Here is a 19,940-nt window from a genome sequence, read left to right on the forward strand (position 1 = left end):
TATTTTGTAAATTAAATATTGCTGTATCTCTAATCCGTTACACCATATCAAAAAGTGGTCAAAAACAAACTTGTAGGAAATTAGACGGGCTTTTTTGAAAAAAAATATACTGAAAGAAAAATACACGGCAATTCTATGAGATTTTTCATTTTTTAGGTTTAAAAACCAAATTTTAAGGTGATGTCACGATTTTACGTCAAAATTTTCAAAAACCGGAAGTGGGAATCGATTTCCCAGACATAGAAATCTCTATATTGACCATTGTCCTTAGTCCAATCCTTGTGATACAGCGGTTTGAAAAATAAAAGTTTTGAAAAAATAGATTTTTAGTGGTTTTTGGCAATATCTAAATGACAGACTTGATTTTTCAGACTCGTGAATATTTTTAAAGGAAAGCTCGTCCAATTTCCCATATCTTTGTCTTTGTCACCCTTCTCACATGTCATTATTGAGTACAACTGGCTCCATATACGCAAAAATAGCTTATATAGGCCTAGGATGACAAGTCTATAAAGTTTCATTGAAATCGGAGATGGTCGGGTACAAAAGTTCCAGTAAAATTTCTGATTTGAGCTGGATTTGCTCTATTATTAAACAGTGATTTATGGAAAAGCGTAATTTCATACTTCAAAATAATTTGATCTAATTTTTTCTTGTAAATTTGAATTAAAAATCGAAAAGTACTTTGCAGTTTTTTTTTGATAAAGTGCCTCGTTTTCATGACATAGCCACTGAATGTTTGTTTCAGTGAAATAATAGCAGCTTTTTGATTTTTTTTAAAATAATGACCATGTGTGATATTTTTTTAAAGTTTAGAAAATTTGCTATAAAATTGTCTAAGAGCCTTTGAAGATTGGACCCCTGGTTGCTGAGATACAGCGGCTTAAAGAAAAAGAAACAGGAAAATTATAGTTTTCTAAGCCTCACCCAAACAACCGTCCATTTTCTAATGCCGATGCCTCAGCAATGTTAAAATATGAAATTTTCCGATCTCTTCGAAAACAATTTTTTTTAAAATGTTGAAACGGGACTAACATTTAAAAAGGGCTAAATCTTCAGTATTACGTCCTGCTTTTTATATGCTTTGCATTTTGCATTTTAACAGGCAATCAACTATTCAATTTTCTCTGAAATGGGCTTGCAGTGCTCGAATTGGATGTTAAATTTTAGAAAATTAAAAACTAATACTTTTTTAGTCATAATTCTATCAGATCTGCTTCAAATATTTCTGAATTTTTCAGAGTTAATCGAGTTGATAGCTTAAAAAAGCGTGTATTTGTTTGAGTTTTATAAATGCATATTTTTTACAACAAGTGGTAACTTTTTATTCGATTTGAATAATCAGGACGCTTTACCAATCATTTAATTGTTTATTTATTGTGAAAATTTTCTATTGAACCAGGACTGATTCGCGATTTCAGTTTCTATTGTTCACTACTGTTATCTAAATTTCGATAACATTGAAAAATCAACCATCACGTGAACACGTTTTCAACAAAACTAAACACAATACAACAATAAAGCTACATCAAACACCATTCACATCCAGAAATTCCATAGAAAATAGAAAGGGTCCAAACATACCTACCTACACTCACACAAAAACAAACAATAAATTTTGCATAACGGTGCAAACAGATAGTGATCAAACTTTTTTGAACAAACACACAAACACACACACACACGTACAACAATGCTGGAAGCAAAATATATAAATTGATTTCCAGCCTAATGTTTAGCTCTATTGAACGAGCATTCGGCCAGGGAATTTAATAATTGAAATTGAACCAGTCTGATGAAAGACTTGTTGAAATTTTGTGATAAACAACAAAGGACGTTGTAATGATCACTTTTGCTCATTTTCAAATGTATTGAAAATTGAAAAATAGTTGTTTCAATTGCTTTCAGAATAGCTCTTTCATCTCATGTAACACTGTTGAAAAAATCTAGAAGTTTATTGTATCTGTCATTTCTTTACAATAACTTAAATCCGACACCACAAACCCAAATTGAACCACACACATTGAGATCGTTCAATTTCATCGATTGTTCGATTCAAAAGCAATCGGCAATTTAATATAAAACTCGTTTTTTCCGTTTCCCTCACACAAGTCCTCTGCCACCGGTATCTATGCTTTACTATCTGATACAACGCAATTCTGAGGCTGGCCCAAGTGGTTGACCACCCAAGAGGACCTACCTCTTCAGGACGAACCAGCTGCTGGCTGGCTGGTGTGATTGCGTGTGTGAGTGTGAAAGAGCAATAAAAATAATCGTAAAATCGATGAACACATTCCCGTAGACCCCTCGATAGAATGGGTTATTTCATTTCTCTCCGGTGGTCAGTTCTCCGGGGTTCCTGGGTTTCGATCGATGATATTGTTGCGGTTTGCGGAGGTTGGGAGTGGATCTGGGAAGGGGGTTTTCCGGAAAGAAAGCCATACATCATAGCTGTGCTGGGTCGAAATTGCAGGAAGCGCTCTCGGCAGCACAGTCAGTCGCAGCAGCGAGTCTTATTGAATGTTGGAATAAACAAGAAATTAAATTAATAACATCGACCAATGAAGCCATAAATCAACTTGGGACGGTCCATGGTTGGCTTTACGGCTGGTTTTGGGGATGTTCAGTTTAAAATTTTGCATAATTTTAATCATTTTCGTGATAAATCACCATGCGTCTCCATCAAAAGCTTACTTCTTAGAATTTCTATGGAGACGCATGGTCCCTCACGAACTTTTTCCAGTTCGATCATCCCTAACCTCACCACAAACGTTGCACATTGCAGCCAACCCAAACGGAATAAACTTCCGGCAGCCAAGACGTTCTCCGCTGGGCGTACAAGTGCAGTCACCATTATCATCTCATGGCCCTTTTATAGCCGTACAATGGCCGTACCGCACCGGTTTAGCCCTGCTCCATTGTTGGCGCCCCTTTTGTTCGCATTTTGCCAAGTTTTCCGTTTTTAACACCTTCACTCACAGTCCGGTTGCTGTTGTTGTTGTTGGTGGTTTGTCGCGAAGACAATGGGTTGAAAAAGGAGCCTCAAATTGGCACCCCCCCTGAAACTCCTAGAACCACTTTGCAAGGGGCCAATTGCTGCTGCTGTGGCAAGTTGAATATTGCTCGAGCAACAGCGATTTGCTGATTTGTGTGTTGTCCACCCACCGAGAGGGACCACCACAACAGTTTTGGGGGTTTTAAATCGTTGCCACCAACAGGAGAGCTTGGAACGGAAATGCAGAATTTCAACAATGGGACAATTTTGGTCCGTTCTTTTTCGGGAAGAGAAAGGGGAGGGCAAACTTTCCACTCCCCCATTTTGGGCGAAATATGAAATTGTTTGCGATAAATTTGGGGAGTGTAGCACTTTGTCGTTGGAATTAAAACAAATTTAACAGCTTCGGAGCCAAACACGTTGAAAAGGCAAACTTTTCCACTACGGACAATAGTTTGCGGAATATCTGTGTTGATCTTTTGTGTTGGCTTGATTGTATTCAGTTGTATTATCTGTTTATCTTGAGCTGTTTTTGATTACTTTTTGAGCGGCAATCTAGTTGCACATTGCAATTCGGGGTTTTATCGAATAGTTGTTTATCTGAGATTAATAAAAAATACGTGTTTTTCAATAATTTGCAGACTTTAGTAGTGATGGTTTGGAAATTTGGTGTCGAAGCGACTTTTATGTAAAATTGGATTGGCGATTGTCCAAGCTCCATGCAAAAAAAAAGTTTTTTTTTTGTATGAAAATTGTCCAAATAAAGCACACGGAAGCAGGCATCAGACATGCGTCTGCAAGCTGAGTGCCTATAAGAAGAGCTCTTAGTGCAGATGCATGTCTGGTACACATCTACCAAATGACCAAATAACAAAATAACAATGACAGCTGAAACTTGATGTTTTAGTGGAATATGTCTATTTCCGTGTGCTTTATTTCGCACAATCATTTTTTTTTTTTTTCAGTAAAATCGCTGTTTCTCCTCGATGGTTAATTTAAGTGTAAGGTTTTCATTGAGTCATTTATTGATCTGGGAAGGGCGTCCAATTTTCCCGGGTTTCAGTTTTTTTTTTGAATCCCGCGAATTTCCGGGATCCTGAGAACTTTTTAAAACAATTTTAAAATCTATGTTTTCATTATAATTGTTATTTTTTAAAAGCTTACAATAATAGAATAAGCTCAATAATATTATTTGGAGATAATCTACATTTCAATCTAAACTAGGACGACAGTTTCAAAATAGCCTAAAATAAATTAAAAATTGATCTATTTTTGTTCTGAAATAAAATTTTGTATCCAATTTTGTAAATTTTTAAATAACTAGAAAAGCTTGACAAATTTCTTTAAAAAAAAGATGCGAAAAAATGATATCAATGTAAACTTTTAAATAATTTTTGAATTTGATGTATTATATAAAACATATTTTACAAATTATCTTTAACATAATATTGCCAACTAGGAAAATCGGAACTACAGTCTGAATAGGTACACGAGATTTTAAAGCAATAAGTTTGAAAATTGATGTAATAATTGTTTTGTTCTATTCCTATTTTAACCAAAGACGTTCAAACATTTTGCAAAAATTGCATAAATAGCTGTCTTAATTCATTAAATTTGTCTTGATTTGCCCAAGGTTGTTGGGTTTGATGAAAAATAATTTAATGTGATATTTTTTTTACAAATTTAAAATCATAAATTTACGTGAATATAATACCCAGTCTTTTGAAAATATAAAATAAATTGATAAAATTTCAAGCGCTATGCATTTTGCAGATCTGTAAACTGGAATTTTAACTATATTCCCTGATATGCCAAATTAATTGATAAGCCAAATTAATCAATTGATATCTAGAGTTATTTTTAAGGTCCTATTGTCAACATTTTTCATGTTTGCTTTTTTAGTGTTTTTTAAACCGCCTTGGGTCAAAGATATTGAAAAACACCAAAAAAACTTTTTTTTTATTTTGTTCGTAGGCCCTTTTAAAAAAAAAGTTCCAGATAAATACCGAATAGAAATTTTAATGTTTTAAAATTCTTATCGTTTACTAAATATTCATTTTGTCATCTATTTCCAAGTTCGGGAATTCTCGGGAAAAAATTATTAAAAACCCGGGGAACGGGAATTCCCGGTTTTGGAAAAATCCCGGGAATTTTGTCCCGGGAATTCCCGGGATGGACGCACTAGATCTGAGGAACACGATGCACGGATAAAAGTTTATTCCCGAAAACGTGTTTTGTATCCATGAATTCGAGAACCACGATATATTATATTCACGTTTATAGGATCATTTTTCAATCATTTTTTTTTTCTTATTCAAGCTTCAAAGGGTTAAAATTAAAGGGTGAAAATTAATATCAAAATACTTTTAAAACTAACATATTTGAAAAGGAAAACAATGAGTTTTAAATTTCAAGGAATAGATTTACCACTAATGTTATAAAATTTTATCAAATTTTGATAAATATGTAAACAATAAGATAACGACAAAAAAGATTAAATTGAATTAGGATATTGCATTTTTATCCACTTTCTTAAGTATTTTTTTAAATGTTAGTTAAATTATTCAATTTAAGTTAAAATGGGTTTAAAACGAAGTCAAAAATGAGCTCACAAATTTATGGTAAAGATTTATCTTCGATTCAATAAGTGTTTAAAAAGAATTTAACAGTTCAGCTCCAGGATGTTACATTCAACTGTGATCAATTCATAAGCCTTTGCAAGGTGGGTACATACTTTAAGTTTAGATTTTGCCTGCTGAGTGCTCTTCTAGGAAATATATTTTTTGAGGAAAAAAAACCGATGATATATGAAAGATTTGTCTTGAATTTCAATAATCTAATTTTTGATAAGGCTATAAAAAATGTATTCAGCATAATATTTTTTTTTTCAACGAAAATTATCCCGAAATGTTTAATGCACTGTTACCGTCATGCTACTGTCAAAAAATGTCAAAATATTAGTACGTTAATGAAAATATTAATTATCCCAAAATGTTGCTTTTGTTTTGATTTGAGGTCCCGAAAATTCCAAATTTATAATAAATCTTAAAGTTTTTTTTATAAACCTTATCAATGTACTTTAAATAGTTAACAATTTATTATGGAAGTGTTCTTAATGAACATTTTAACTTTAAGGAATAATATTTTTTGGGAGGGGTACGAAAAAATTCGCAATGGCTTAATGTGTAATTAATAAAGTGAAAACAATGAAGATTTGATTTTATTTAAGCAGCTATAATTGTATCCACTTTTTCAAAGTGAATTAATAAATTCTTCATGCTAAACCTGACGATTTGTATACAAGTTTCACCTTTACATTATTTTCACATAACCTAATATCTCAAATATTTTCCGAAATAAATCTCGGATAAACGAATCTCCGAATGGTCAAGGCTTCCGATAATCGAGTTGTTTCAAATCTTCGCTTTTTATTCTGTTCTAGGCCAAATATGAGCAAAATTAGTCAAAATCATCTTTGATGGTCGAATCTCATTAATGCACACCCGACCCGGGCAGAAAGTTGCATCTTGGAAAAATCTACCCATGTTCGTAAAAACACGAACAAGTCAAGTTCACCCCAGGGTATGGTTAAGAGATAACCGAACATGGCCACGAACATAAATTGTTCGAGGCGTATCTGCGAAAAATCTTGTTGAGTTTATTTGACCAACAATGCCGCATCAAGTTGAGTTTATAGTAGCAAACAACTGAAATCTTCCAAAAATCATATCAAGTTCATAAAGTAGATTTTGATCCCAAAAATAATGTAATTGGTTTTTAATGCACCCCGCCACAATTCAGACCCCCCCCCTCACCCCTTCTTACTCTTCACAAATATGAGTAATATTGCAGGAATATACGCACTTACATCAAAACAAGATTTTTCAAAGTTGAAAAATTATTTTACTTTAAAAACTCATTAAAAAATTGTGGAGAAATCGTTGAATTGCCAAAATGTCACAATAATTTTCCAAATCACGAAAAATCCAATCCATCTCTATATTCCATTTTTTTTAAATTAAAAATAAAAGTTTACGAAAATATTCCTAAAATTGACAGTAAAATTTCAAAAAGCCTGGTAATGTTTCTTATCAAAATATTTTTTCAAAATGTTGAAAAATATTCAACTGGCTGAGAGCAAAAATTTCGCAAAGTCCTGAAAATCTAATAAATTCTACCAACAATCTTGTCGTGATACGGATCCCGTAAATTTTCTAAGTGCCGGAACGATTTTTGTAGGGGGTATATCAATAATTATTAAAAACCAACTTTCTTATTTCAAAATTTCAATGAAGACGTTTTGTTAGAGACATTATTTTAGGAACAAACTGATGTTTTTGTAAAAATCGGACGAAAATTTCCTGTAATTTCGACAATTTTTCCGAAATTTTACTGGCCTAAAGCCAAAATTTTGCTAAGTCCAAAAAATCAAATAAATTCTACGGAAAATCTTGTCGTGATACGGATCCCGTAAATTTTCTAAGTGCCGGAACGATTTTTGTAGGGGGTATATCAATAATTATTAAAAACCAACTTTCGAATTTCAAAATTTCAATGAAGACGTTTTATTAGGGACATTATTTTAGGAACAAACTGATGTTTTTGTAAAAATCGGACAAAAATTTCCTGTAATTTTTGCGATTTTTCCGAAATTTTGGTTCAAAGCAAAAATAAACATCAAAAAAATTTATCATGTTTCCAAACTCCCGAAAATTTTCTCAGTCTCAAAAAAATGCTTTTTCTGTAAAAAGTAAAGAATTAAAAAATATACGCAAACATAAATTTGAAACAAAGTCAAAATAATCATTTCATGGCGTTCGGGTAAAATTTTTGAAAAAAAAAAATAATTTTCGAAATTTTTGCTAAGTCTAAAAAAACTACCACGAACAGCCCAATATCAACTGTAGATAATGCAGTATGATCATGGAATATACTTTCCATGATACGCAGTCGGTTCCAAAAGTCGTCATAACTCGAGGAGTTTACAACAAGATGCAAATAAACAAGCCAAGCAACCAACTCACTTTCCGCCCGGGGAGCAGACGGAAATAACTTGGGAATAACATTTTTTGATATTGAAAAATACTAGGCCAATAACATTTTATGCTATCAATTACAAGATTTGTTATTCGTCGTTATGATTTTTTTTTGTTATTGGATTGTTATTGTAATAACAGACTTATAACATTTTCAGTTATTCTTCGAACAAATTTTTGTTATTATTTTTTGTTATTTTAACAACTAATCCGATCATCCCAATAACAGTTGGCGGTATTCTTCCATAACAAAAAATGTTATTCCAAAGTTGTTTTGTCTTTCAATCAATATCAGACCAATAACAAATTTTCTTATGATAACAAATAAATTCCCAAAAATATTCCTCAAAAGTTTGATTATCATAATCAACCAAAACTAAAATTGCCCCTTTTTCATTTGCAACAACTCTTCTGAAGACACCATTTCCACTTAATTTTGCGATCTGGACCACTGTGCAAGGTACACGGAGAAAAATCTTGACCATTAACAAACGTTCATGAAATTTAAAAAATCGATCAAGGTGTTCAAATTGCATAGTACGTTTTTTTTCCAAAATGTACCATGGAATTTGAACACTATGTTCGTGGTTCTAAATTTCATAAACACTTGTTTACGATTTTGGAAACTGATTTTTCTCCGTGTAGGGAGAAATATTTATCAATGGGTAATTCTCTACCAACTCACACGAAATCGGGAAAAGTTGCCCCGACCCCTCTTCGATTTGCGTGAAACTTTGTCCTAAGGGGTAACTTTTGTCCCTGATCACGAATCTGAGGTCCGTTTTTGATATCTCGTGACGGAGGGCGGTACGACCCTTCCATTTTTGAACATGCGAAAAAGAGGTGTTTTTCAATAATTTGCAGCCTGAAACGGTGATGAGATAGAAATTTGGTGTCAAAGGGACTTTTATGTAAAATTAGACGCCCGATTTGATGGCGTACTCAGAATTCCGAAAAAACGTATTTTTCATCGAAAAAAACACTAAAAAAGTTTAAAAAATTATCCCATTTTCCGTTACTCGACTGTAAATTTTTTTGGAACATGTCATTTTATGTGAAATTTAATGTACTTTTCGAATCTACATTGACCCAGAAGGGTCATTTTTTCATTTAGAACAAAATTTTTCATTTTAAAATTTCGTGTTTTTTCTAACTTTGCAGGTTTATTTTTTAGAGTGTAACAATGTTCTACAAAGTTGTAGAGCAGACAATTACAAAAATTTTGATATATAGACATAAGGGGTTTGCTTATAAACATCACAAGTTATCGCGATTTTACGAAAAAAAGTTTTGAAAAAGTTACTTTTTGCGTTTCTCTTTGTTTCGTCGTCCGTGTCTGTCGCGGGTGACCATGAACGGCCATGATCGATGACGACCAACTTTTTCAAAACTTTTTTCGTAAAATCGCGATAACTCGTGATGTTTATAAGCAAACCCCTTATGTCTATATATCAATTTTTTGTAATTGTCTGCTCTACAACTTTGTAGAACATTGTTACACTCTAAAAATAACCCTGCAAAGTTAGAAAAACACGAAATTTTAAAATGAAAAATTTTGTTCTAATGAAAAATGACCCTTCTGGGTCAATGTAGATTCGAAAAGTACATTAAATTTCCCATAAAATGACATGTTCCAAAATTTTTTACAGTCGAGTAACGGAAAATGGGAGAATTTTTAAAACTTTTTTAGTGTTTTTTTCGATGAAAAATACGTTTTTTCGGAATTCTGAGTACGCCATCAAATCGGGCATCTAATTTTACATAAAAGTCCCTTTGACACCAAATTTCTATCTCATCACCGTTTCAGGCTGCAAATTATTGAAAAACACCTCTTTTTTCGCATGTTCAAAAATGGAAGGGGTCGTACCGCCCCTCCGTCACGAGATATCAAAAAACGGACCTCGGATTCGTGATCAGGGACAAAAGTTACCCCTTAGGACAAAGTTTCACGCAAATCGAAGAGGGGTCGGGGCAACTGCTGTGTGAGTTGGCGGAGAATTACCCCAATAGGAGAGTCCATTCCAAGTATTTTCACATTCTAACTTTTGTTAATTCCAAGTCAACGCGAACCAACATAATGTTAGTTTGAGTGGACTAAAATTTGAAATTTATTGACTTGACTAAAATCTTTTTAACCTGAAGTTAAAGTTTGATTAAAATATTAACTCTCTATTGATCTCATTCTACACTTTAATTTAACAAAAAAAAACTCATCAAAGTACTTCAAAGCGCACTCTACTAGCATAACGCTGGCTAAACAAAGTCAGCCAAAGCCTACGATTAACATAAACAACACGGCTTGAGCGGGCGCGATTTTCCTCAACTTACTTTTCCTGGCGGGCAAATCAAATATTGACACTGAGTTTCGCAACGCTACCCTTCTCTCTCTCTCTCTGTTCATGCCTATCTGTGGTAAACACCCTTAAGTTGGCTTCTCTTCCCCCGGTTGGTGTGCCGTTTGTTTATCGAAAGATTATCCGTGGGAAAGGAAAGCTTTCACTTTTCCACCCTTAAAAACAACTACAAATTTATTCGTTGTTGTACATCCGTGATGAAATGAGGAAGGGTGATTGAGTTTGAAAGTTTCTCCTCACGGAACTAATCTTGCGCGAGAAGGAAGCGTTATGAAACGCAACTTACACGATTGATCTCACAAAAAATATACACACTTGAACTGCCGATGACATGAGCGAAGCAGCAAACTTTCTCGTCAAAGTGTTGAATTCTTTATTCCTGCCAGGATGCCAGCAAAGTCAACAGAGAAAGAGTGCAGAGGAAAAAAAGTTGGCATCCTCTGCATCAGAGCTTTTGCTGACAGTGAAAAGGAAAAAAAGCACGTTTCTTTCTTTGACAGAAATGCGGATGCTTTCAATCCCTGACAAGGTATTTGCTGGAATTTGTTCGCTGAAGTTGTGAGCTTTTCCTGGATTTTGATAGACAGATTTTCACAAACGCTGCTTGTGAGAGATAGATAAATTATTCATTTTTCATTAAATTTTGAATCCTGGAATTAAATTTACCTCACAATTTAACTTAGCAAAAATTTAAAATATATTTTCGTTCAAACAAAAAGCATCATAAAGCTATCAAAGTAAAATTGTAACTACAATTTAAACAAGGCCCGAGGTCAACTTGCACCAAAACAATCATAAATTGTGGTCAACGTTCAAATTGGGACCATGTTTAAGGTTGGACACTGCAAAATGCGTGTTGTTCGGTTTCGGACAGAAATATTGGCTCTACACAATTGCTCACTTGAATGCTTTGGGCGTTATAACCAAAATGCTCAATTTTGCGTGAAATTTTATGCGAAACCGGACAGCGAGTCGAAAACCCGATCGTGAATTGGGTTTATCGATGTCAGTTTGAGAATGGAAATGATTAGATTTGGTTGGTTTATTGCAATGGTTCGGAAAAGATAACAATTACAATTACAATTATAATTACTATTACAATTACAATTACAATTACAATTACAATTACAATTACAATTACAATTACAATTACAATTACAATTACAATTACAATTACAATTACAATTACAATTACAATTACAATTACAATTACAATTACAATTACAATTACAATTACAATTACAATTACAATTACAATTACAATTACAATTACAATTACAATTACAATTACAATTACAATTACAATTACAATTACAATTACAATTACAATTACAATTACAATTACAATTACAATTACAATTACAATTACAATTACAATTACAATTACAATTACAATTACAATTACAATTACAATTACAATTACAATTACAATTACAATTACAATTACAATTACAATTACAATTACAATTACAATTACAATTACAATTACAATTACAATTACAATTACAATTACAATTACAATTACAATTACAATTACAATTACAATTACAATTACAATTACAATTACAATTACAATTACAATTACAATTACAATTACAATTACAATTACAATTACAATTACAATTACAATTACAATTACAATTACAATTACAATTACAATTACAATTACAATTACAATTACAATTACAATTACAATTACAATTACAATTACAATTACAATTACAATTACAATTACAATTACAATTACAATTACAATTACAATTACAATTACAATTACAATTACAATTACAATTACAATTACAATTACAATTACAATTACAATTACAATTGCAATTACAATTACAATTACAATTACAATTACAATTACAATTACAATTACAATTACAATTACAATTACAATTACAATTACAATTACAATTACAATTACAATTACAATTACAATTACAATTACAATTACAATTACAATTATAATTGATTTTATTTTAAAATATTTATTTGAATTGAGAACTACGGATTTGAGATGTTTTTATCTGTGCAATAGTTGAAATCTGAAATTTTTTTTAAAGGTCCCATAAACCAAAAAATATGTGATGGAGTTTGTTTTTTAACCTGATTATTCCTTCTACTGATTCATAAAACCGAGCATTATTATCACAAGAAAAGTTAATTAAAAATTTCCTTCCCATCTCAACCCCCTCCAACTTCCCAAAACTGTTATGATAAAACCCAGGGCAAATCTCGCGCTAACTTTCATCAAAACAAAAAGGCCACCCCCCGCCTAAACTTCCGCACCGTTATAGTGTTGATTCTGTCTTTCTTCGGCAGCCACGACACTGACTGGCACGGGGATAACAACCGGTAACAAAGGAAAAACTTTGAACAATAAAAAGTCATCCCGCACTTTTTAACTGCCTGCCGTCGTCGTCGTCTTCTTCTCCGTCATCACCGGCAACAAAAGAAAGTGACCGTTTCCGGTGGTGGTGGTGGTGAAGGCAGCTTTTGCCGCCACCATTCAAGATAACTCCGTTCGCCGAAAGTTATTAAAGTTATTATTCTTGGGCGCAATTTTCCTCGTGCTGGCTTCTGTCGCAGTTCTCTTCTAGCGGGCACGGGCACACATCAAGGACACACTCTTTTCTTCAGCATCACCATCAGGGGAAAAGCAAACTCAGTCAGCAAAAAAAAAAAATCATAAAAAACCTAATATATTTTATTATTACATAATTCATCTGTTGAAAACAGTTTTTATCGCCCCTTTTTTGGCTCTCACTTTCACACACCCATACTTCCTGACATTCTGGAACCTAAGGAGGTGCTACCAGGTCATTGTCCCAGCTCTTCCTGCCCCGAGTGATGACTGCCAGAAGCTAGAAATGGACGCAGCCCTGCTGGCTGCCGCGCGACTGGGAAATGTCAAATGAGAGATGGGTTCCGGTGGAAAAATTCAGACACTTTAATTGTGAGGTATTTTACCTCTGTTTCAAAAGGGGTAACAATAAATAAATAGATATTTGAAATTATTGCCAAAATTCTTTTCTATTTTTATTGATTTTTCAAATCTACAAAAATGCACCGAAATGAAAGAATATCAAATTGAGTTTGGATTGCAGGATAACTTATTTTTATGTTTATATATTTTTTTAAATACATGGAATTCTCAGCCTTAAATTACAGATTTTAACTTGGAATAATTCAGAAAAACGGGTTAAAAATGATAGACAATTAGATGACGGTGCATATTCTATTTGCTGATCAAATTATTAAAATGAAATTCTAAACTTGGAGGCCTGATCCTTACCTTCATGAAGCTCAATAATTCAAAGTCAAATAAACTTACCTAACCTAACCTACTTACCTAAAATCCTAGTATAATTTACAAAAGCGATCCGAAATTGGACATTTTTGATAAAATTTACGTTTGAATAATTCTTTTAAATTTCTCAAGTCCCTATCTCAAAGGATGCAATTTTGAATTTTGAATTTTATTTTTTTTGGTTTAAGGTGTTGAAATATATAGAAAATTCATTAAATTTTGGTTATTTTTTTATTTTTTTTTTCAACCCTAATATTTTCCTAAAATGGGAACGCAGAATTCGAACTTGATGTAAAAAGTAAGAAGAAAAAAAGAATCAAAATTGTTCGTTTATCTGAAGTCCCATATAAACCTTCGGATAATCAAACTACGGATACTCGAAACTTAGAATAATCGAGGCTTCGGATAATCGATTCTAGACTGTAATAGGCACGTGAAAAGATTCGAAAAAAAAAACATTTTTTTGCAATAATCCTACAAAAGATATCTTCGAAAGACTTAGGGACCATCCATAAACCGCGTGGACAATTTAAAGAGGGGGATTGTCCACGATTCATAGAAAAAATATGTTTTTTGTATGGACAAATCCACGAGGGGGAAAGGGAGGGAGTGGTTAGGATTTCCATAAAAGTGTCCAGGTGGTTTATGGATGATACCTTAGAAAATGTCTAACAAGCCCTCATTTTACAACTCGCGATATCTCTCAAACTATTTGTTCAATTTTCTATGTTGAAGAATTAAACTTTGTTCAAGTTTTATAATAATTGTAAATTAAATGAAAAATAATTGTTTCTAGTTCTTTCAGATGGAAGCTCTCGATTCTAAAATTAAGTAATTAATTCCAATAAAAAAAAAAAAATTTGACAACATTCATTTATATTTTTAAATATCTCTAGTATCAGATTCTGCATCATTCAAAATTCTAACGGGGTTTTTTTTTAATTTAGACTAAAATTCAGTTATAAAATAAATCGAAAAATATGTTTTGGGCTGTTTGTGTTTTGAATGGAAATTTAATTTAAGAAATAAAACATTATTTTAAATCTTGTTTAAACATATTTGTGGTATTTAAAAAAAACTTATTTTTTCAAAAAAAACATTCCTTTAGTACCAGATTTGGCCACATCCAAAGCTCTGGTGAAAAAGATGCCTTTTTTTGAAAATTTCAAAAATGACAAAAAAATCAGAGAGTTAAGCCTATAACATTGCCGAAGACACCAAATTGCTAAGAAAATCCTTTCTCATGATACAGATGTTTTAATGTTCCCATACTCATTTTGTATATTAGGAAGCTTTGCATGGAAAAACTTATTATGAAGAAAATCATTCTTTCATTTTTAACTTCCAATTCAACAACATAAAATTTAAAATGCCGCGAAAAAAACTAGAAAATAAATGATGATTGCTCTCAAGCATTTTCAAAACAAACAATCATTATGAAGCTATAACAAATTCAGTTTTAAAAAGTCTCAAAATTTGAGGGTTTAGAATATTCTTATTAAAATTTAAGAAAAATATAAAGAAAACTTTTAAGATTCGATCATTAGCTCAACAAAAATTACAAAAATGTAACATAAGTGGGTAATTCTCCGCCAACTCACACAGCAGTTGCCCCGATCCCTCTTCGATTTGCGTGAAACTTGGTCCTAAGGAGTCACTTTTGTCCCTGATCACGAATCCGAGGTCCGTTTTTTGATATCTCGTGACGGAGGGGTGGTACGACATTTTTGAGCATGCAAAAAAGAGGTGTTTTTCAATAATTTGCAGCCATGTGATAGAAATTTGGTGTAAAATTAGACGCCCGATTTGATGGCTTACTCAGAATTCTGGAAAAACGTATTTTTCATCGAAAAAAACTCTAAAAATTTTTTTAAAAATTCTCCCATTTTCCGTTACTTGACTGTAAAATTTTTTGGAACGTGTCATTTTTATGGGAAATTTAATGTTCTTTTCGAATCTACACATTTTTTCATTTAGTACAAAATTTTGCATTTTAAATTTTCGTGTTTTTTCTAACTTTGCAGGGTTATTTTTTTAGAGTGGAACAGTGTTCTACAAAGTTGTAGAGCAGACAATTACAAAAATTTTAATATATAGACATAAGGGGTTTGCTTATAAACATCACTATTTATTGCGATTTTACGAAAAAAAAGTTTTGTGGATCTCAATTTCATGAACACAAGAAAAACATAACACAGGATACAGTGTTTTGTTAAAAAAAAGATGCTTGGAAACTCCTTCAAAGATCAAATAGCGAACAAAAAACTGGGCAATAGAGGTAGAGTGTCAAGAGGTGAGAAGGCAACAAATAAATTAAAAAAAAAACTGAATATTCAGAAGCTTCTCGACTCCGCAACCTTGATATTTTTCAAACTCTAGCAGATTACGCTTTAGACTCGAGCTGTTGCTTTGTTTTGTCTTCCGGGAATCATAAATATCACATTATCCACCGAAACTAGTATCTAGCATCTTAATTTAGCTTTTGAGTACCGGTAGCAGAACCTGCACAAAGTTTAGTCAAGCAAATTTACAGTAGTTTATTAGACAAGTTCAAATAATTATCATATTTATTTGTTTTTTTTTTTTTTGAAAAATTAAAGAATATATTTTAAGATTAAGCTGCTATCAAATTTGTGTTACTTAAGTTCTAAATTAATAATCCTCAATTTTGAACCAGTCTCCCCCTTCCCAAGAAAACCTCCGCCCCTTAACACACTTTGGGGAGTTGTTGATGGTGAACCCGAGAGCACAGAACACCAGTTATTGGTTGGGTATTTGGTTCATGGTATACGTATAATTTGCATCTTTGCATCACTAATGGCCGGGGTTGAATGTCGTCATTTTCATCGTCGTCGTCGTCGTCGTAAAGCTATCACACCAAACAGGCACAAATGTGCTCATTCTCGTCATCGTCGTCGTCCTCCTTACCAAAGACTAGTAGTAGTTAGTTGCTGTATGATGTCTGCTGGCAGCTTAATTTGAATAAAGTAAATGCATTTATATTACCACATTATGCCAGGCAGAAGCAAAAGCAGAAGTGCACCTTCTCCAGCTACAGAGCGTGTATAGTTTGTAATGGAGTCCTCCAACTCCTGGAACTTGGAGGTTTCCGAGCGGATATCAGTCACAGGACAGGATTCGTCGTCGTCGCCGTCGGAGTGCAACATGATGATTACAAACAACGACGTGGGAGACCCGGTGGACATGCATGACAACCCAGTTCTGTGGCGTATATTCTGGGCTGTTATTCGAACACAGGAGAGAACAACATTTGCATTTCGTTATTAAAGGATGATTGGTGGGAGTAGCGCGTTTGGTTCGATGTAGGGCAGCAGCGGCTTCAGATAATATTGTGAGAGCAAGCATGACGTTAATCGAACCTACATTCGAGAAACATGCATTTCCATTTAACAGTTCATGATCGATGCATCGGGCGGGGCAATGCAATCGTGCCGGAGGGATTCGCAGAATGCATCAACTGTTACACAACGACAACAAACATCAGTTACGTATTGCTCTCAAGTGTTCCCAAACTGTCTATTTAACAATGTATAGTTAATTGAAATCCGAATTTCACAATTTTGCAAATGCTCCTTTTCGTTTACGCTTGAGGGTGCACAGCAACGAAGGGAGTTGTCATCTTCTTGTTCCAAAATTGAAAAACTTACGGATCCAATCCTGCAACAATTGATTGTAAAAATAAGCAAAATTTGTTGTAAATCGCTTAGTAGACAGTACTTTAGGTGATGAATAAAAAAATATATCGATAATTCACGCAGTTTCGAAAATACAAAAATATATGCAACAAAAATCTTGGTGCAAAAGCTCTGGTTGATGTGCACCGTTAACTCAATAAATTTAAAAAATTGGAACTAGGACGATACAGTTTTCTTTTTTATTTTTAAATGCAAAGCGGTACTGATTCATATGTACGCTGAAGATCACATCCTTAATAACTTAATTTGTTTTATGGTATAACAGCTAATAATTTTTCAAACAAATCTTCAAACAATGTTGGCATCTGTCAAAACAAAAATGATAACAAAATATTCAAAAATCAGTATCTTGAGAACGGCCTTTCTTATTGATTTGGTGTTGACGTTGAAGTTGTGGGAACTGTCGATAACAAATAAACTCATAATAAAAACATTTTGTAATTAATTTATTTCCCATTAAAATTGCAGTCAGACAAAAAAAAATGACAAATTGCATGTTCTAGACGACCGAAAATTCCATCGGATGATCAATAACCATTCAGCATGTTGCCAAACATGATTTTTGACAAACTTAAAAAGAGTTTATGACCCTCGAATCTGACCTAAGTCAAGGGGTGTTTTGGAATGCATTTCACACAATTCCAGTTGTTTTGCTCAAATAAAAAAAAATACATTTTTGAAAATCTCTTTTACGCCTTAAACATTTTTTTAAATTAAAATTAACTCTTACAAAAAGGCATAATCGGATTATTTCAAGGTCATATTTTTGCAACCAAAGATTAATCGATAAAATTATCGTCCATAATATTATCGTCTAACGATAACGATAATGGTTATCGTTATCGTCGTCGGGACCGTTACCATTATAGTTATTTCGATAATTCTATTGGCGTTAATCTTATCACCGATAACGAACGATAACTCAATTTTAAAATCTTTCTTAAATCGACTAGTTCATTCCTGTTGAAAAATTTTCACAAAATACCGTTTTTTTCGAAACCTTTCAAATTTGTATGCTTTTAAACTCCTTAAAGTCCTTTTTTTGAAAATTTTAAAATTTTCACAAAATACCGTATTTTTTCGAAAATACTCAGATTTTCAAAATTTGATACCCATATTAGGTATCAAACGAAGCCAAATTTATAAAATGTTTACTGTATTCGAGTTATTTTTGACAATGCAAAAAAATCACAAAATACAGTCTTTTGAGAAAATATTCAAATTTGCAGTATTGGTATCAAAAGAAGCGAAATTATGTTAACTTTTATACCTTATTAGATTTGTTTTGGAAAAAACTAACTTTTTCTCAAAATATCGATTATTTCTTAAATTTTACATTTTTTTAAACATATGATGCCCGTTTGTTCTCTTGTTCGATCTAGATTGGAAAACCAGCAAGCTTAGCGAAATTTTGCATGATTCATACAAACATTCAGATTTTATATGCTTCATGTGAAATGTTGCTTTGTTCAATATTGCAAATTATTGAAATTTGAGTATTTTAAAAAAAATCAATATTTTGTAAAAATTTCAACTCTTAAAAAAATGCTTTCAAAATTTCGCTTCGTTTGATTGATACCCATATTATGGAAATTGAAATTTTAGAAAATATACAGTATTTAGTGAATTACTAATACTTTGAAAACTTTGAAAATGACTACGTTTAAAATATATACATTTTAAGTTGAAGCATTGTAATATTAACATGATAAGGTTGAATTAAGTTGATTTTCAGAAAGTTTTTTTTAAATGAATTTTCGTCCGTTATCGGCAATAAGATCATCTCAGGTAGAATTATCGGAATGAAGATAATTTTTATAATAGATTACATTAAATAAGATCAGATTGAATTGAATTGAATTGGATTTAATCAAATTCGATTGGATTGAATGGATTGGATCCAGTTGGTCCAAAAAAATCTGGAGGCAAACACTTTTTTTAAGAAACTTTACAATTTCAATGGAAATAGAAGTCTAATAAACTGAAAACCACCTGAAATGCATTTTTCTGCATTGATAATCATATTTAGCTTATTTTGGCTGGTTTTAAAATATTTAGTTTTTTTATTAAGTTTGCAATGTTTAGCACCGCAAAACTTTTTTTTCAAGTAAAAATTTTACTTGAATATTTTGGAAACGAATGATTGCAAAGCAACTGGACAGGTGTATAAAGCATTTTTTGCAATTCCGTCGTGAAACTACTTACTTTTCCTGTAATTCTTGAACGACAAAATAGCCTACTTTTCTATACCAAAAATAACAGAATCGAATAGCAATACTTTTCAAAATAAATGCTGAAAACTTTTCAGCACTCAAATGGGTGCTGAAAAGTTGAACTTTTCAGCACTTGTTTCGAAAAGTAACACTTTTCAACATTTTTTGATTTAAACGATTTATTGACAAAATACATGAAAATTTGACATAAAATCTCACTCAGTGTGTATTTTTTTGAATTCCAACTCGGTGAACCTCGTTGGATAATTGTACCTACGACTCGTGCTGAAAAAAACCTGTTTTTGCAACTTGT

Source organism: Culex quinquefasciatus, chromosome 2 (assembly GCF_015732765.1).
Source record: "Culex quinquefasciatus strain JHB chromosome 2, VPISU_Cqui_1.0_pri_paternal, whole genome shotgun sequence".
Classification (NCBI taxonomy): domain Eukaryota; kingdom Metazoa; phylum Arthropoda; class Insecta; order Diptera; family Culicidae; genus Culex; species Culex quinquefasciatus.